Source organism: Peromyscus californicus, unplaced genomic scaffold (assembly GCF_007827085.1).
Source record: "Peromyscus californicus insignis strain IS unplaced genomic scaffold, ASM782708v3 Scaffold_1__1_contigs__length_55948999, whole genome shotgun sequence".
NCBI classification, from domain to species: domain Eukaryota; kingdom Metazoa; phylum Chordata; class Mammalia; order Rodentia; family Cricetidae; genus Peromyscus; species Peromyscus californicus.
This window is the reverse complement of record NW_026294492.1, coordinates 1672784-1693591: the sequence shown is the minus strand read 5'-3', so window position 1 is coordinate 1693591 and position 20808 is coordinate 1672784. Positions and strand designations below refer to the sequence as shown.

General features: G+C 47.0%; 1 long non-coding RNA gene across 4 annotated transcripts in view; it reads left to right on the top strand.

Annotated features, from left to right (window-relative positions):
• The window catches only part of LOC128115253 (uncharacterized), a 310255-nt gene extending 300968 nt beyond the window's left edge, over window positions 1-9287 (top strand). For all 4 annotated transcript variants that reach the window (XR_008220050.1, XR_008220051.1, XR_008220049.1 and 1 more), the window contains 2 exons: window positions 5171-5218; window positions 6560-9287. This is a non-coding gene — a long non-coding RNA (uncharacterized LOC128115253). The remainder of the gene's footprint in view (window positions 1-5170; window positions 5219-6559) is intronic.
• Window positions 9288-20808: the final 11521 nt, after the last annotated feature.

Sequence of the window (20808 nt, the reverse complement as noted above, 5' to 3'; positions counted from 1 at the left end):
CAGGTTCATTTGCACATACACTTGGTTACCAACTGATAGAATAGAGGCTGTGGAATATTCGGAGTGGGAGCATGGTTAGTAGAGTAGGTCATTGGGGAACTCAGACCTTGAGGGTATAACCCAGGTCTGTTTCTGGCCTGATCTCTCTATTTGCCAATCTACCAAGGTATGGGCAGCCACCCTGCAAGTTTGTACCACAACTGAGAGAGATTGTCTTTGCCATGGCAATCTGTAGCCTCTCAACTGAACTTTCCTCCTTGAAGCTGTTTCTGTTAGATATTTGGTCACGGTGATCTAGAAGCAGTGACACAGTACATCGTCAGAACTTGGACTATTGATGAGTATCTTATGGTGATGCAGTAGAGAGAATCCCATGAAAGACTGCCAGGAAAGACTTCATCTCGTCAGGAGAGCTGAAAGGGTGAGTGGACTGAAGCCCACAAACACAAGCAGGGGTGATCCCAAGTAGAGGAGACACCATGTTTAATATCGTCCACAAGTCAAGATACAGATTACAGTTGTCAGGATTTCTGTTGGCAAAGTGTCATCAATGACCTCCAAGGACGTATGGGTCCCTTGTAGGAGTCAGTATTCTACTCTCAGATGTGTTCATCTCACAGACCTTCTCTAGGAAGGGCAGGAAAGGCCTGGGAAGAGCTGTGGGGTCTTTACATTGCTGCTCCTCTCTGGGCCCATTTCTTCAGAGCAGCTTCCCCTGAAGTCCAGAGCCATGTCCCAGCTACCTCCTGCTCTAGAAATAGAATCTTTAAACACAGATGGGAGACACTCTCCACCTGGAGTTTTGAATTCCCACAATGTTCTGTGATGATGTCTCTTCTGAAACATCCCCCCCCCCCCTCACCACCAACTGAAGAAGTAAGACACATAGAGAAAACAAGAGCCTAGGTGTTTGTATTTCCATGTCAGACTGAGCAAGTGAGAGAAGGGAGCACAGACTGTGGGGAGGGAGCACTGTCTGTAGAAGGAGAGTGGACCAGGGAAGAAGTGACCCTGGGAGGAAAATACTCAGAGTAGGGAAGATGTAATGAGGGAGAAGAGTACTCTAGGGACAGGGGGTGGTGAGCTGAGAAAGAGGGGCAATCTGGAAGAAGAGAGGATTGATAAGGGGGGGTGAAGGATGGTTAAAGGAAGAGGGCACTCTTGGAGGAGTGTAGGTGGGCTGAGGGAGGAAGGCATTCTCAGAGGAGAAAGGATGAAGGAGGGGGCAATTAGGATGGCAGTGGATGTTCCCTTAGACAACCATTCATCTCAGATTTTCTAGTGGTCCTCTTCAATAGTAATTCACCTTGTATCCTGATGGAAGTTCAGAACAGGTTAAATGTAGCATTGGGGTAGCAGTGCCCCATTGCACTGTGATCATTGCAGCCACAGTGGCACAATGTAGGGTGGCATATTGCAGGCAGTGTGATGGTACAGGTGGTATGATGAAGGGTGGTGTGATGATGCAGGGTGATGGTGCTGAGTGATGAGATGATGCAGGATGGTGTGATGATGCAGGGTGGTCTGATGATGCAGAGTGATGAGATGATGCAGGATGATGATGCAGGATGGTCTGATGATGCAGAGTGATAAGATGATGTGGGATGATGATGTAGGGTGATGAGATGATGCAGGGTGATGATGCAGAGTGATGAGATGATGCAGGATGGTCTGATGATTCAGGGTGGTCTGATGATGCAGGATGATGATGTAAGGTGATGAGATGATGCAGGATGATGATGCAAGATGATGATGCAGAGTGATGAGATGATGCAGGATGATGATGCAGAGTGATGAGATGATGCAGGATGATGAGATGATGTAGGGTGATGATGCAGGGTGGTGTGGTGATGTAGGGTGATGATGCAGGTTGATGAGATGATGCAGGGTGGTGTGATGATGCAGGGTGGCATGATCTGGGATGGTGTGTTGCAGGTTGGTGTGAAAATTCAGGGTGGCATGATGCAGGTAATTTGATGCAGGGTGGTGTGGTGGGGCAGGCAATGTGATGAGGCAGGTAGCATGAGGATACATGGTGGCAGGATGCATTTATATGAGGATCTCAGCACATAGTAAATTGGTATTTTATAAGCAACTCTAGAAACAGAACTTTATGGACATGATTTCATAGAAAAGAAAAGTGAATGTTGGAGAAGTTTCACAGCCTTCATGCTGCAACAGGGGTTCAAATTCAACTCTACTTTTGAAGTCACCCAGTAGTCGCCCCCACAAGCTCCTGGGGATGTGAGTAGGTGTGACAGGCTCTAAGCTTTATATCATGTCCTTCTTCCATGCCTTAATTAAAGCTGTGAGTGTTAATTTTTCCCCTAACTTTTAAGCTCAAGGGTCGTTCACAGCTTGTTGACAATAGAAATCCAACAGTTTTTTCCCCAAAGTAAACAATAATTAGCCAAACTAACATTTAATTTGATAAACTTAATTTGTAGAAAGCCTGCATCTTACATTAACCCTGGGATTAGCCACTCAACGATTTTTTTTTTTTGAGAAATCCATGATGTGTGGGGCTCTGTGAGAGACTTGTATAAAGTTATTCATAAGCTAACCTGGTCTACCCTGCCTGGCACCTGGTGCCTCATGGAGTGTCTGCTTTGTTCTCAGCTTCTAAGCTTAGGGAAAAAAAACCTATAGAACTTTAAAGTGTAGGCTTCTCATTTTGAAGGCAGAAAATATTAATTTACGCATTTTTATCAGGATAGGTTAATCTCCCACTCTACTCTCCCACTCCCATTTCAGGGCCTCAGCACTGTTGACATTTCTTTCTCACTGGACCAGGACCCTGCAGACACCAACGTGTGCCAGGTGCAGAACTGAAACCAAGGGTTGCACCTGTAGGTCATGGAGGATCACCTGCTTGAGCTGTTCACTAAAGTGTTTTCCCCACCCAGTACTTTTCTGTCCCTTGTTTCAGAGGAGGGTATAGCCCAGCAGAGCTCTGATACAGGCTGTCATTTAGGATCCAGATCTTTCCATGGTGTGGGTTTCCAGAGCCTCTGTAGCCAGCCATCATTGGGAGAGAAGAGAGGCATTCAGGGTACCTGAGCCGGAAGAAGCACTTCTAACTGAGCAGGGATATTTTCAAGATGGACTGAAAATGTGAGTCCAGCTGTATATGGAGGAATGTTGAGTGCTGTGGGATGTTCTGTATGGCAAATGTGTTGCTGATTAGTCAATAAATAAAACACTGATTGGCCATTGGCTAGGCAGGAAGTGTAGGCGGGACAAGGAGGAGAACAGAGCTGGGAAGTGGAAGGCTGAGTCAGAGAGACACTGCCAGCCGCCATGATGAGAAACAGCATGTGAAGATGCCGGTAAGCCACGAGCCATGTGGCAAGGTATAGATTAATGGAAATGGATTAATTTAAGCTGTAAGAACAGTTAGCAAGAAGCCTGCCACGGCCATACAGTTTATAACCAATATAAGTCTCTGTGTTTACTTGGTCGGGTCTGAGTGGCTGTGAGTCTGGCAGGTGAGAGAGATTTGTCCTGACTGTGGGCCAGGCAGGAAAACTCTAGCTACAGTTGAGCCTCATTGCATCTGGGCCATGCCCTCCTCAAAAGGCTGATGGGGTAATGGAGGCCTTATGACACTTGCTGTTTTTCATGATGTTATATCAGAATCAGGGGGATTGTCTATGACATGCCCTTTCTCCTGAGGTCATATGAAACCACAGAGGCTGCTTGGTATTTACTCTTCCTTTCAGGGGCCAACAGGAATGAAGGAGGCCATATAGAACATACCTTCCCTCACAAAGTTCTGAGGGAATGATTGAGGCCATCTGGCAAGTGCCCTTCCTCATGAGGATAGATGGGATTGAAGGAGGCCAGGGGTTTTCAAATGCTACAATGTGCATTCTGCAGATGTTCATTAGTTTCATCTCTGAATCAGACAAGGAGAAATAGCTATGGTTGAGGGCCCCACAGAGCAAGAATCCCACATTCCTGCTGAACAGGGCACCCATGGAGCCATTGGACTAAAGTAAGCTGATATGGAGCAGCTGGAAAGCCAGACATGGTTCCTGTGGCCTGAACTCTGAATGTTTCTCTGAATATCCCAGGAGGAGGCTAGGCCTAGGCCTTGGTCCCCTCCCAGGGTCAGAAAGAGGGACAAATTGCAGGGAATGCAGGGCACAGCCAGGACCCCATTGGAGGTCCAGTCAGGCACATGTCTGGGACTGGTGAGTGGAGATGTATTCCAGGGTGGCTATGAGATGAACACCCTGGGTCCTGATGCTGTGCTGATGTGGGGGTACAGGGGCCTCCCTCATGAACCCTAAGTTTTCCCCACTCAGCTTCTGTCTGGGTCCACATAGCTACTGAATGGCCCCTGCTCTGCTCCCCAGGGTGAGGATCAATATCATCTGCCCATTATCTTGGCACTTACTGCAGCCCAGCAGACTGAGTCTCTGACCTCCTGTTTACCAGGCTCCCCCAAAGCCACAAAGCTTCTATTTCCAAGTGGCTGGGCCAGAAACACCTGCAGTATTAGACTCCCAGCTCCCTGGGCATACACACAGTGCAAGGCAACTCACCCAAGGGTAGGTAGGTATCAAATTGTCTAGATACATTCACACAACCCTCTGCCCCTTTGCCCCTTACTTTTTATATAAATATTTTCCCAATATAATTTGTAAGCTTGAGCAAAAGAGAAAGCATTACTGAAAACTTCTTAGGCTTATGTGAAACCATTTGCACAAAGGTTGTCTTAGGAGGTAATGTTCCCACAGTTATTATTGGCTGGGTTTAAATTGCATATAAATTAAGATACTGAAATGAGGATAAATGCAGCATAATAAGTTGTAAGCTTTATTCTCTGTAACTGTACAGAAAAATATTTTAATTTAAAATTTTTCCATAGTTAAGTCTTGCATTTAAGGCATTATCTCAGAAATTAACACATCATCATTTCTTTCTCTTTCTTTTTAAAATAAATTTTTCAATGCCTCAAACTTTCCATGTATGTTGTGCTCGATTTGGCGGCACATATATATTTAGCAACATGCATACATGTGACAGTTCCATGTACGACCTTCCAGATTTGTCTAGACAATCTCTTTCTCTCTCTGACTTTGAGGCATGTGATGTGATTTAACCCTCATGTGACACTGGCTTTAAGAACTGAAGTCATCTTACATTTATTATGTTCTGGCAGGCATGAAGAGGATTTCCAGAGAGAGTGGATTGCAGCTGAGTGGGAAAGGTAAGGCTGATGCATAACCCAGAGTCCTAATGAGCTAGCCCAGGCTTCCTATGAGCAGACACCATACTGTACAGAACTCTAATGTGCAGCTCTGGGTTCCCTGTGAGTATACACTATACAGAATCCTGACATCCCACCTTGAGCTTCCTGTGAGTACACACTACACAGAACCCTGACATCCCACCCTGGGTCCCCTGTGAGTACACACTACACAGAACCCTGACATCCCACCCTGGATCCCCTGTGAGTATACACTACACAGAACCCTGGCATCCCACCCTGGGTCCCCTATGAATACACACTACACAGAACCCTGAGATCCCACCCTGGGTCACCTGTGAGCATGCACTACACAGAACCCTGGCATCCCACTCAGGGTTCCCTGTGAGCATGTACTAAACAGAACCCTAGGATTCCACCCTGGGTCCCCTATGGGCATACAGTGTATGTAATCCTGAACCCTGATTCTGAAAAAGCTGCTTCCTGTGTCATCACACCACGAGTGAGGCAAAACCACTTCTGGGATCATGCTGGGCATAGCAAAGCCAGGTTCACAGTAAGCTCATGTGATGACTGGAAGTTCTGACATGTTGCCTTCCTCCTGCTTCCTACAAGAGACTCTTGCCTTGACAAACACTCATGCAGAGCAAGCCTCAGGCCCCCAACGGGTCTTTATCTTAGTTACATTTTCTATTGCTGACCATGACCAAAAGCAACATGGGGAGGAAAGGGTTTATTTCATCTTATGACTTGTAGTCCATCATCTAGGGCAGGAACTCAAGGAACTGATGCAGAGACCATGTAAGACTGCTGGTTACTGGTTACTCACTTATAACTTGCCCACCATGCTTTCTTATGCCACCAGTGACCACCTGTCCGAGGGTAGCACCACCTGTGGTGACCTGGGCCCAATCATCATCCATCAATCAAGAAAACGCACCACAAGCTTGTTGGGGCATTTTCTCAATTGAGGTTTCCTTTTCCAAAATGACTACAGCTTGTAACAAGTTGACATAAAACTAGCCAGGACAGACTTGGCACCCATACTCCTTCCTACCTCCCTACCACAAACCTGTCTCAGATCCCTGCCCCGTGCCTGTCTCTTAATGTTAAATTCACTAGGTCCCAGAACTTTCTTGAGTGCATGCTGGGTGTATATGGGCAGAGGGGTGTCTTCTACCCCCTGAGTTGGGACAGCACTTCAGGGCTGGTGGTAGCTGGTAAGCAAGGATGTGCACATGGCCTTTGAGGACTGGAAAACTCAGCAGTGGTGGATGAGGAGGATGCAGCAGCCTTTAAGAGGACTATCTGCCCAGACCATGAGCCATGTCTCATTCCCAGATATCCCAAAAGAAACTGGACCCCACCCCAGATGGCTTCAGTGGATCCCTCTCTTCTGCTCTACGTCTTCAGCTTCTGCCTTCATAGAGAGGTATCAGAAAGGAGGCTTCTGAATCCATCCCTGAGTGAGCACACCCAATGCCCAACAGCAAACCAGGCTGGGACTGGCAACAGTGCCTCTGTGCTTCCCTCCTTGAGTGTGCAGAGATGGCTACATGTGTATTCTGGACCAAGAAGGGTGCTCCACAGGACAGGGAGTATGGTGGTTCAGCATTTGCAAGTATCACACCTATGAGAACAGCATGCTGGGAAACAGCACAGTACAGCTGGGTCATGAATGGCTTCCACTAGGGTGGAAGGGCTCCTGATTACTGCTGGTTTCCTTGGCAGGCGAGTCATATCCTTCAAATTGTTCCCATAATCACCTTCCTTCTGGTTCTGACGCTCCCTCTTCCTTCTCTTAGGACCCTGAGTGTCATGGCCCACCTCAGTTCATCTCCCCATCTCTGGATCTGTAATGCCATCCCACCTGCAAAGTCCCCTTTGCTACTGACAGACACATTCGTAGCTTACAGGGGTGGGAACCAGGACATCACTGGGAGCCATTACTCTGCTCCAGACATGAATACAGGTGGGATTTTCTTGTCACCCCAAATACATGAAGCGAGGTGCCTGTTTGTGCAGCCTCCTGTTCTCTCCCTAAGCTATTGCGGATTTCACAGAAACAGAACAATGGCTGTCACATGCTGTTGAGGGAGCACAGCATCCTCTCTTCAAGATCAGAAGAATGTAGCAGGGAAGCACTGTGGGTACCTCCTGCACACTGTGACATCAAGGTCGCTGTGATCCAGGAACATTGTGGTGACAGTGACATGCTCAAGGTCGCTGAGCCCAGTGTGAGGCTAGGAGGAAAGCCCCCTCCTTCCTGGGGAGCAGCTCTCATGAAAGGCGTGCATTTTGCTCTCAAATTTTAAAGCTCCCTTTACCTGCTGTGACACGTACTCATGGGCCAGGAAGAGCTCTGTGTTTCTAGCCATTTCCACACTATGACACCGGGACGTGCCCACCTTGCTAATTGGGGAGGATTAAATGGAGCAGCTATCACAAAGCCTGCAGCAGCACTCTATTCCAGAGCAGGAGCTGACAGCAGCCTTCCCCTTCCTACAGACATAGCCCTGGCAGAGCCTGCCTCCCTCACAAAGGCAAGAGGCCACACTGCTGAGGAATGGTGTCTTCCCACCTGCAGATTTCTGCTTCTCCCAGCCCGGAATAGCTCAAGTAGGCTGTGACCTCAGCAAGCACCCTTGAGAGAGTCTCGAGGCGCCTTGAGAAATTGCACAAGAGGCGCTCTGCATCTGGGCTGGATCTATTATTCATGCAAGCATGTTTCAGCGAGCTGGGTAATTTAGAGTCTCTCGGAGAGTGCTCTCTGCAGCAGCCATAAACCACGTTCCCAGTGCTCCAGGGGAAAATTACCTTTCCATTGCTCCAGCTAGGGGTCATATCAGAGATTTCACCCAGGGAAGTGAGGACTGAGGAGGGGCTGAGACAGTCCAGGGCTCAAGGGCCCTCCAGAGCCCAACGCTGGGGACATCTCCACCTGTCACTTCCTGGACGACCTCTGGAGCTTCAGCTTCCTCACTGCGAAATGAATGCTGACTGCAGATGCCTAGCAGCCAGGCTTGTGCAGGAGGAGCCCAGCCCCCCACCCTCTACTCGGAGCTGCAACTGATCTACTGCCTCTGGCGTTGTCTCCACAGGGTCATGGATGCCTGTCTTCCTGACTAGGGACCTAGGACACTGGAGGCACAGTGGTAGGCACACAGAAGCACAGATTCACTGTGTGCATTTTTATCTCCATCTTCATAAAGCTGTCATCATGATATATTTAAAAACTACAACAAATACAGATGCACAGATTTTTTCCCCCAGAAAGCAGAGCACTGACATTAATGCACACCACTCACACATACACCAAAGAGGAGAGATGCATCCAAAGAAGAAAGCATCAACATCCGTTTTCAGACGTTAGAGACATGACGGGAACCTGAGGCCAGGGCTGGCTTCAGACTTTATTTTTAGCTGTGAGAACCGTGGCACATGTGGTGTGGCTGCTCACCCCTCTTCACTGCAGTGCCACTAGCATTCCATTCCACAAATGCTTGGCTGCTGTACAGAACAGCAACTCCCCCTCTCCACCCGGCCAACATGCTGAGCAGGAGCTGGATAAATCTCCAGGTGCCAGGGTCTGTGGCAGCCCCTGCACTCCACAGGGGCACCGATGGCATGACTTGGCCTCTCCAGGGCACTCCTCATCCAGCAGGCCTGGCTGCTTGCATTTTATCTCATTCCTTAGAGCCCGGGTGTGACAGTTCCTAGGGCTCTCCTGTGCTCATGGCTGTCGGCTGGTGACAAGGACATCTGTGGGGATGTAGACCCCGAGGTGAGAGGAAAGACGGCTGTGAGCTGAACACCTGCAGTCCCAGTGGGCCAGCATGCCACCTCAGGTGTCAGGTGAAATCCAGGATGCCAGTCAAAGGCTGACATGGAGTTGGGCTCTTGCTGAGCTTCTGCCAGCTTGGTGGGCCCCACATCATAGTCCTGTCACTGCAGGGATGGTGATGTTCCCTGGGGGTGGGGGGACAGAGTGACAACCCAAACCTCATCCTTTAATTTCTCAGGGCCTTTGTTTTCTCTGTTTCCTATCTATTAAAAAAATAATAACCCATCTGGTCGGACCATTTTGTGAATGTACTAAATGCCACCCAATTATTTACCTTGAAAGATGGAGTGGATTCCATCTTGATAAAGAAAAATAGGTGTGGCTCAGCTGGTAGACAACCTGACCAACATGCAGAAAGCCCGGAGTTCAGTTCCCAGCACTGCATAAACTGGGCATTGTGGTACATTCCTAGGATCCCAGCACATGGGAGTCTTGGAAGGAAATCAGAAGTTCAAGGTTTTCTTTGGTTACATACTGAGTTTGAAGCTACTCTGGGCTACATGAGACCCTGTCTCCAATAAGATAAAATAAAATCAAAAAGGAGAAGAAGAATATGTAAAATAGATACCTGAGACCTTGAGATCTTTGGAACTGTGCAGAACCTCAGAGGCCATCTGGGCAAACACCCTCATCTGTAGAGGGCTACCTCAGGCCACGCCCAGGATCATGGGAGAGAAGAATACTGAAGCCTGCCCAGTGTTCGAATTCCAGAATCAGGACCCCGCCCTTGCATGTTCCCATGTTCCTTCTTCAGAAGCTTAAGTGTCTGAACCGAGGAGACAGGATCCTGGTTGGCTGCTTGGTTATTGTTGTTGTTACTCATTGACCCTCTGGACTAGGTACTGAGACTGAGCCTTGCCTGATAGCTGCTATTTGTGGGGATGCACAAAATGCACCGCTCCCTGGGGTTCCTTTGTGTTTAGGATCATGATGACATCCTGTGGAGGATGTCAGCCCCTGACTCTGCTCTGGCTGCTCCTGTGGCCAGGAGTTCTGAGCCTCAAGGGTCTAAGGATCCCAAGGTGGCTCAATTCTCCTCCCAGGGTAGCCAGGGAAACTAGAGTGTGGTTCAGCCACTAGAAAAGGAAGTGGCAATTATGAGGGTGACCTGGAGGGACTGATTCTTAGGAACCCTGAAAGACCCTTCTATCTAGTCTCTGGGGAGTTTCATAGCAGGACTTCCTGAGAGTAACAAGAAGGTCAATTACCAGAAGAGGGCACATCCATGCCAGTGGGCAGTGCACTGCTGTTCCCAGACTGGGCCAGCAGCTGGCCTCCTCACAGCAGCAAAGTCCTAGTGAGGTCACTGTGGCTCTAGTTACATTGGGAGCACTACCAGTGCTCCAAATGCCCTGAGAAAAGGCTATTTAAGCACCTGTTGTGTGATAGGCATAAGGGATGGCCCAATCCTGCAGCTGCTAGCCAGAAACTGCTAGTTGTCAAGACATCCCAGGAGCAGGTACACAGGTCCTTCAGGGATACCAAGAGGTGAGGGTATATCCAGGGTGTGTCATGACCTCTGCTGGATCAGGACTTGAGAGGAAGGAAGACTGCCTCCGTATTCCCAGAAAGCAGACAAATGAATACCATGTATCAGGTGGCTGTGTGTGTGTGTGTGTGTGTGTGTGTGTGTGTGTGTGTGTGTGTGTGTGTGATGGAGGTGAAGGAAGCAAAGGTCTAGGAGGAAAGAAAGCAGAGGCACATCATATGGTGGGGGAACACACTGGGGCTGGGCAGAGAGGGGAAGCAGGAATGTGGAGGGAGAGGGCAGGCAGGCAGGCAGGAACACAGGGCTGCTGGGAGGAAACAGAAACACTAGGGTAGGGTGAAGGAACAAGAACATAGAGGGGAAAAATGAAGCAGGATCACAGGGGTGGGTGGATGGAGGTGGGGGTGGAAGCCTCTTAACAGAGGAGAGGCTAGGGTGGGCTTCCCCATGCCAGAGCAGCAGGCAGCTGAGATGTCAGTGGTACCTGGGGGAATCTGTCAGAGTGAGCCTGGGCTGGGTGGGCAGGTCCAGGGCAGATATAGGTCAGAGTGACCAGGTGACAGAGAAGGTGACAGATACGGTGACATGAACAGGATCCACTGAGGGGCTGAGTCTGAGGTTTTGAAGTTGAATTGCAAGGCAGGGTAGGCGTGTGGGGGCTCTCTTTTCTCTCTCTTCCATGCCTTCCAGAGGAGCAGCAGGTCCAGCACCGGCCCAAGTCTAAGGATGCTCTCACAGTTCTTCTTTGTGTCCTTGAGGCCTGCGGTGAGGCTGACGCAACCTGTAAGTTCTCATCTGCTCTGATGGTTACTGAGCTGCAACAGGAGGGTGAATCTCATGGTAGTGTACCCAGATGGTCTTATTGTCTGGGGATCAGCGTCTCCTCCCCGGATATTTTCTTTCTTTCCCTGCCCTCACGCCAACTGACGATTTATAACTGGTGTTAATTTGCACATTTATTCCCCTCTAGAGGATTGCTTCTCCCTTCAGGTAAGTGTTGGTCAAGGACTCACACTAGGCACACGGGATGGTAAAGCTAAGGGAAGATGCCTATAAGGGAGGAAGGAAGGAAGGTCGCACTGGGAAGGACCACTATAGTACCGGAGGGTTCCCATGGGCATGGGGTAACTCAACAATGCCAGCGTAAGAAAACAACCCAAGTGCCCAGCAGGGGATGAGGGACAATGAAAGTGTGGGGCATGGAAGGTTTTGGGTTTGGGGCTTAAGGAGGACAGTGAGGCGGACTGTCCTTTGGGGTAACAGATCTATTAGGAGAGTTATTAATGTCACAGAAAGACATATAGACAACATGACTGGGACTCTGAGGAGAGCCAGGTCCCCAGGGCAGAGTCGAAATCCCTTCTTACAGTGTTCAGATGGAGGAAGGTGTTCTGTGCCCCATGATTGGTGAGTAATGCATAGTATGTGCTTGCCATCAGGCTGTGTATGAATAGATGTGAGGTGGGGAAGGTGTAAGTCTAAAAAACATGCTACTTTAGTTCTAGAAACCAAATGACTGTATTTTCAGAAATTGACCAAAATGATGGAGGACTTTTCCAAAAGGGTATGGCCCTTACTAACTGTGTGTGTGTGTGTGTGTGTGTGTGTGTGTGTGTGTGTGTGTGTGTGTGTGTGTGTGTGTGTGCGCGTGCCCTGGAACAATGTTCATCCTGAGCAGGATGAAGGTAGATGATACTATGCTGTATGACCAACACTCTCATCTTACTTGTAGGTACATCTTACACACATGCCGCACACTGAAGCCGGGGTGGGGAGCAGCTGCCAGTCTTTACCCTAAGTTGGATAAGGATGGATGAGGAGCTAAGGTACCATATGGGTGAGTGGTGTGCTAAGCAATTAGTGCATGTGAACTTGTATCAAATCATCACACTGCATACTTTGAACATGCCCAATCTTTGCCAGTTATTTTTAAATATAAAATAGGGTTCCTTATGAATAAAATACAAGGCTAGCCAGGTATCAGCATGATAATGTTTACAAACACAAATAACATGATAAAAATTAGTAGGAAAATAGGGAGAAGAAACAAAGAGAGAGGAAGATTTGTGAGTTTGAGTTATCATGTGGGGACTGAATATGGGCAGGTGGAGAGAGCTGGGCTCTTCTCTATAGTCCCTTTGACTGGATATATGAGTCTGTGGACAGAGGAAGCAGACAGCATCGCCATGGCCAGCTCAGGTCAGGCTTACCCCTCATTTCACAGAGAAAGATATTAACCATCCAAGGGTCTTCCCAAGGTAATATAGCAATTTGTGGCTGAGCAGAGGCATCTGTAGACTTGAAGGTCAATGGAATCCTGCAATATCACATTGCATGAGCTGCCTAGGACAGTCTCTTGGCCCTGAGCCACGCTCACAGCACTGCATAGACAAATAAAGACATTCTTCTGTGGACAGAAGATTCACACTCTGTACCACATCTCTGCTTATTTATTTCCCCCCTTTTCTGATGTTTTGGTTGGGAGCCTTGACTTTAAAGACTGAGCCATCTCTCTAGCCCCGCCTCCTTTCTGAGCATCTTTTACCATGGTGCTCAGCATCCTTGAGGATGTCAAGTGAGGGTCTGTACACAATGGCACTGCAGATAATAAATTCCTTGTATGTCTTTGTTGTTGGCTGGGCTTCTCAGGATGGTTTATCAAACCCTTGTGAACTTTTCCTCTAGCTCTTTATCAAAGGCTACAGAAAGGCAGTCTATTTGCATGTTAAGATGAGGAAAAGGAACAACCACTTTAAAAGATAAGGGTTGGAATTTATAAGCCTTTACAAACTGTTATTTCTTTCACTGAGGGAAAATAAAAATGGGAGATAGTAAGAAGGCAGGGTATTGCAGATAACATCATTTAGAGGATTTTGAAACCTGGTATAATTTATCATCATATAAGATGCTTTGGTCTGCAAGATCAAAGCGACTGGTGTTATCTATCTACATGCAGCCAATTGAATTGCCTCTTCAGAGTCCCAGACAAACATTTCATTAGTTGCCATTCATCAGGAAATTGGGATGAAACTCCAAAACACTTCTTTAAAAAAGCTGGATTGCATTTCCTACACGTGGCACTTTAAAAACAATCATTTGTATGGCACTTCTCTTCTGAGAGCTCAAACCATGTCGCTTCCCAAATATTTGTAGTCTTCCTGACCCTCCTTTCCAGTCACGGGCTTTATTCTTCTCATTTCTCAAGCAGAGGGGGAAAGACACAAACTATTCCAACACATCAAGTCAGTCTGGATCTAGGCAAGAAAACCATGATGTCATTTTAAAAAGCTATTGAATTCCAACAACAGCTGTGTCACTTGGCTTGGCAGTCGTCTCCATCAGAAATCTATAAGTGGGGCAGGAAGGTGATGTGGGCTTGAGTTTATCGAGCACATGGGGTTGTGTTAAGATTCTTGAGGTGGCATTGCAGAGGGAGGCCGTAGAGATGGTCAGTTAGGAATGCTGTCTGTCTACGGACTGTACACTGTACCCGAAGGATCGTGAGCCTGACCTGTCTCATCTTAGGTGGGGCATTTGCAGCAGTGGATGTGTCCAGATATTCCAGATTGGCTGCTAACAGCTCATGTGAACTTTTCCCTATCCAAACCACACCTGGAGTTTGTTTGATGCAAACATGTAGGAGCTAGATATTTATCATTGCCCCACCAGGAAGATACTGGTAAGCCCAATGAAACATTCATCTGAAGACACTAGAGAGCTGCCTAGACATTCTAGGCTTGAGGGTGTCTCTCCAAGACAGAGACCCACAGGGGATCTTCCTCTCAATGCTAGAAGAAACAAGCCTGCAAGGTAGACTGAGCCACCAGGGTCAGAAAAGACAGTGATGATCCTGAGGTTTCAACCTCAAAAGGACATAGGAAAAGAAGGTATAAGGTATCTTGTCAGCTCAGGATACCATGGCAGAATGTCACTGATGAGATACTGTCACCTCCTTGCAGTCCTGGAAGTTGGAAGCCTGAGGTTGAGCCGAGTAATAACCAAATCTAGATGAGGCTTTCTCTGGCTGTAGACACTGTCTTTTGAAGGATAGCACTCTGGTGTCTTCCTCCTCTTACAAGAGCACTAATCATAGTGTGATGATCCCACCCTAGAGACCCCACCTTCAAATATCATCATACTGCATACCCAAGGATGAAGAGAAAAACTTGGAAGTTTACACGCCATAAATATGTATCTGCATTCTGCCACTTCAGCAAAACACCTGAGGTCACTTAAAGGAAGATTTATCCTGGTGTATGTGCCAGAGGTTTCAGTCCAGGGACACCTGGCCTTTGATGTTCTGGCAAAACATGATGGTGGATGATTGTACCACTCATTTAATGGTAGACAAGAAGTAGGGGGAGAGGGGATCAGAGTCAAAAATCCACCCTTCAAAGGTACCCTCAATGACCTACTTCTCCAACTGGGCTCCACCTCCTGGTGCTCCATCTAGCTGTGACAGGATTGACCCACAGCACCCCTGTGATCCCATCACCAGTTGGGGACTAAGCTATCAGCACACATGTCTTTGAGAGAGCGCTTTGTATCCAAACCATGACAAAAATGTAACTACCAGCTTCATGGGAGGAGCCAATGTTCTCCTTTCCTGTCTCACTCTAGTTGGACTTTATTTCCAGATACTCACTTATGCCGATAATCTGCTTTGGAGAACGCTGAGGGTCAGCAAAAAGGGTGCACCGGGACTGTGGACACCAATACTCAGAGGATCTTTCTGTGTTGTGGGCAGCGGTCAAAGTGGCCATCTTGTCCTGCCCATAGACTGGCTCCTTCTGTAACTTTCCTGCTGGGTTCTCCAATGGGTTGTCTCCAGTGCTGTATGCCTTCCCCAGGTCTAGCCTTCCATCAGTACTTCCAGCTCTGGGTTGGTGCTTAAGGCAGATGGTTTCCTTAACATACCATATAACAAACCTTTAAATGCTATTGCAACGTCCAGGGAGACAGGTCAGTGGCCAACCTGAGGACTAAATTTGGATCCCCCAGAACACACGTGAATGCTGGTGGGCATGGTGGTCCACCTGTAATCCTAGCATTGGGAAATAGGGACAGGATATCCCAAGACCTATATCACTCAGTGTATAAGGTGGAAGAGTCCTGGAGAATAATTATGGACATAAATGTCAAGCCTCCACATATATGTGCATACATATATGCACAGGCATGCATGATCACACATGTATCTCTATGCATACACACACACGAGAAAATGGAAAAAGAAAAGCTATTGTGGAAGTTTGCTTGATCATATGACATAATGTCAGTTACTGATAAATTTAAAAAAAACAGGTACCCAATCATCTTACTCCCATGATTCATCTGCCACCGCACTACAGGAAACTGAAGTTGCTTCAATTGTTTCACAGCTGTGAACATTAATGTCACAGCTCTTGCACAGACACGTGGAGGTTCTCATTTGGCATTTGTACCTAAGTAAATTTCTAGAAGTAGAACCTATGAGGTAAAGCCAGGCACATTTAAGGCTTTTGAGTTCTGCTGCATAATTGTCTCCTGGAAGTTTTAGAGGTGACTGCTTTTAAGTGAGACTGTTATTTCCAGCATATTAAGCCCCTCTCCCTTTAAGGTTAGGATCACTGTCGTTGTATATTCACCTGCTCTATAAATTAGTTCTGACCTAACACACTTTCTGTTCTTTTCCATTACCAGGCCACCTTTCTTAGCTCTAGGGGTGGGGGAAAAAACCTTCTTAATTATCACATCTTCATACATTTTTATAACAGTTGGGAGAAATAGTCCCTATTAAATTTTCAATTAAATGATTTATTTTTCTAATGAAACTTAGAAATATTTTGAATGTTTCTATCCAATTTTAATTTTTCACTAAAGAGGTTTACATCCATACCTTAATTTGCAAAGAAGTAGCATTTCCACCTTACTCTACTCCTGTCAAGGAGCACAGAGTCCCGTTCCAAGGAGCCGCCTGCTCTCTTACTTTCTTTGGTTAAGTTTGGCAATTCCCTTAAAGTGGGTTACCTTCTGCTCATCTGCTGATGTCTTTCTTATGCACTCTGTATCTGTCAGTCCAGTTTCTCCCATCTCAGACCACTTCCTTCCTCACAAACGAGGCCCTTCCTTCATAATTTAGCTTGGTATGAACCTACTGCATCCTTGCTACAGTATTCTAAGCTGGAATGTTTTTTTCTAGTGCATTATCAATGTTGTCCAAGTACCTTCTGGCTCTTCATGTCTGAGAAACCTGCTGTCTTTTTTTGTGATTAATCCTTGGAAAAGTCCTGTGGTGTATTTCCCTATGACCATTCTTCAGATTTCCAGTTTACGGATTAGTTGTCAGTAACTTAAAGGCGTTACTCTTTTATTCTTCTCTGCTCTGCTCCAACACTCAATACGCTTCTTGCATTAAAATCCTGGCCACTGTTTTTCTAGTAACCTTTGCGCGCCCTCTCCTACTTTGCCTAAGTTTTAATTTTCTTCCACCCTTGGACGGCTCTCAAAGCTATGTCTTAATTCCACTGCCCTTCCCTTCTGCAGGTCCATTCTACTGTTAATCCTGGGTTGTGACTTGAATTTTTAATCTGACATTGCCTCACTTCCAGGAGTTCTACTTTGCAACATTTTCCTTCAGTCTTTGCTACAGTGAAATAAACATATTAAAAACCTTGTCATTTCATCCCTCCTTAAGTACACAGGTTGCTGTGAATGACTGCCACCATCCATTTCCAGAACCTCCCATCTTCCCAAACCAGCCTGGTCCCTTTAGACCTAAGATTTCCATTGCCTGGGAATTCTTGCTCTATAAACAAAACGCTCCAGGTCTTGCATGTGAGTGTTACCTTGAAGTAATTATCAGTCTGTATGTGATTATTTTATTTGGCATGCTGCCTGCAATATTTCATTCATTGCCTCCACCTCCCCAACCTAGCCTCGCCCACTGTTCTTGCTCCTTGATCAGATTTCCTTTCTTGCATTTGGCCAGAAAGTGTCCATAGGCATTCATGGCAGCACTCCATGTGTGCAGTGAACTCTTCACTGATGTCTACCAACAATAATAATTTGTGTGAAAAAGCAAGCCTTATGCTTATGTGAAGTGTTCCCTAGATACCTACTACAGCTTTTCATTAGTGAGCATCAGGCAGCGTAGGGTGCCAATATCAAACATAGCTCTCATTGAAAGGGATTAAGAGATAGTATATTCTTGAAACCAAATGGGTGTGATCATGTCCTTGGAACACAGAATCAGATGGCTTCAAGTATCATGCACTAACACAGAAATGGTTTTATGAAGTTTTTGTAGTTAGAGAACAAAAGAAAGTCATAAATCTAAACACTTTTCAAATACATTGATGGAAATATCAGGTATTTGAGTGTGCTGGCTAGTTTTTTTTTTTTTCAACTTAACCCAATCTAGAGTCATCAGGGGAAAGGAAGTCTCAGCTCAAGAATTGCCTAGTTCAAATTGGTCATGTCTGTGAGGAATTGTCTTGGTTGATGACTGATATAAGAGGGCCCAGCGCACTGTGGATGGCATCATTCCTACACAGATGGTCCTATGCTGTATGAGAGAGCTAGATAAGCATGAGCTTGTGAACAGGCCAGAGAACAAGCTGGAAATTCACATTCCTTCATGATAGACTGACCTGGAAGTACAAGTTAAAACCACTCTGTCCCCTAAGTTGCTTTTGGTCAGAATGTTTTGTCACAGCAACAGAAAGGTTTACAGAAAAGCAGAGGAATCTGTTATAGATTTTAGAAGTTCTGTGATGAAATTCTCAGCTTTAGAGTCAGTGGAAGCTTGTGTTCTCTTAATACCTTCTGAAAATGACCTACCTGATACTCAAGATAGTAGGTCAGACATAAAGGCAGACAATGGATAGTTATCAGGCAAACACAAGAAAATTTGATCACAGATCTGTAACATTCAACTCTCTACAACCATAAAGTTCTGGTCAGCTAGTCTTGTGGAATCTTTAATATAGATGTGGGTTGGGTTTTTTTTTTCTGCTGAGAACTTCGCCCTCATTCATAGAGAAGGAAATTGTGAAGGAGGCCAGGGGACCCTTGAACCTGCATGTATTGGAAATGTTGGCATCACCTTTACTTACATCCACAGGGAAACAGATTTCTTGCCTCTGGTGGTCAGGGAGGCTTCAGGTTCCCTAACTGACTCTTCTTCCTCCAGACACCTTCTCTATCATAAGAAGAAGAAAAGGAAGGGCCAAGAGATCAGCCTATCCCAGGAGTTAAGCCTGAGCTCTACATACCTTTTTCTTTGCAAAAGGCTTTTACAGCTAAAACACCTTTGGAAGCTTTCCCCACTGGTTTTCCTATCTTACTGAGGCCCAGGGGAAGATGTCTAGTTCTTGATAAGCTGCAGGATTTGTGAGGGCCAGTGCAAAACAAAAATGCATAGCCCTCTATTTGTAAGTTAGTAACAATAGCATGATTGGAGCTAGGCTGGGGTTTTTGGAGCTCAAGTTCACCCTGGGCCAGAAACTCATCTTCAGTGTCTGGCAGGGGGGTTTACAATTGATTCCAACCATGAAAACCAGGATGCTCTGTCACTGGACAGAATTGGCAGATGCACACCTCTTTCCTTTCCTCACGTGTAAGGGCCAATTGTTGCATGAATTCTAAAAGGTCATATAATAAAAACCCAGAGCCAGATATTGGGGTAAATGCTGAAAGACCAGAGAAACAAAGGAACAAGCCACCAGAGAAACTTCTTACCACTACAGAATCCTCAGTCTGAAAGGAAGGCAAGATCCTATCTCCACAAATCCTCAGACTGAATGCCTCTGAGTCCTCAGCGGAAAAGGCCATAGTTCCTGTCTCCTCACGCCTTATGTGCGTTTCTCCGCCCAGCCATTTCACTCCTTTCTCAACCTTCCTTGTGCTGGGATTAATGGTGTGTGTGCTTCCCAAATACTGGGGTTAAAGGTATGTGCCACCACTGCCTGGCTCTGTTTCTCTCCTAGACTGGATCAATCTCATGTAGTCCAGGGTGGCTTTGAACTCACAGAGATCCAGACGGATCTCTGCCTCCAGAGTGCTAGGATTAAAGGTGTGTGCCACCACTGCCTGACCTCTATGTTTGACTCTGTGGCTGACTCTGTCCAATGATCTTCAGCCAGGTTTTATTCGAGTACAACAAAATATCACCATAGTCAATTTAGAGGCTCACACGAGATTTTGTTTCATAGTTATGTTTTCCTCAGACTTCTATCTTTGCATCTAAACTAGAATCAAGCACAGACACACAATCCCCCAGCAAGAGCCTGTAGGCACACAGCTCACCAAACCTAGCATGCTCCTATAGAATCCTAAGGAAGAGAACAGGCCGACGTGGCCCTAGCTCTCTTTTGAACTGGCAAGTGGGGCTTCTCCAGCTATAACCAGCAGAAGCTGCAGGCAGCCACTTCAGGTTGGGCACATTAGGTCCTGATTGCTCAAGTTCCTAGGAGGGCAGGTGCTGCACAGAGTGGCCACCACCGTGGAACTTCTGCGGGGCTCACAGGAAACTGACCAGAAATCTAAATCACGTACCAGCCAGGTCGGGGCTATGGCTGAGTGTACCAGACTGTCTGGCGAGACAAGCCTGGGAGTGGATGTAGATTGTACAATCCACTAATCTGGAAAATTTTGCTGCAAACAATAAGGAATTCTTTCCGAGAAAGGAACTACTCAAGCCATACCCACCCTCGATCGCTGCACTCAGACACTGCATACAGATGCACAGAATGACAGGTGCACAGGCACCCATCCAAAATCAAAGGCGATCGCTTTGAAACTACGGCTGTCCAGCTGTCATTGAGGCCCTAACCCGGACTTTCTGTCATGCATGGTTACTACATGAGAATTCTTGGTTGCACTGCGCTGACCAAGCCGTGTTAAAATGCACGCTCTGCTTCTTTATTTAAACAATCGGGGCGCTCTGCATGCCACAGTAGTCAGTCTCACACAGAGAACACAAGGAGCCAGGGGCCACACTGCAGCGCTCACCACTCCTCGGCAGCGCCCGCTTAGCAGGGCAAATGCCCAGGCCGCGGGGCATGCTGGGGCAGTGCGCAGCATGCTGGTTACTGCAGTCCTTTGCTCTCCAATGCTCGCCAGCGGCTCTGGCCCAATGCATAGTGGTAATTGTAGTCTGCAGCGCTCCGTTTCGGACTGGCAACACCCCTGAGCAGTGCATGCTGGGAAATGTACTCCATAATTCCCCTAATAGAAGCCGCATGGTCTCCGTTCAGTGCACGCTGGCCTGAGACC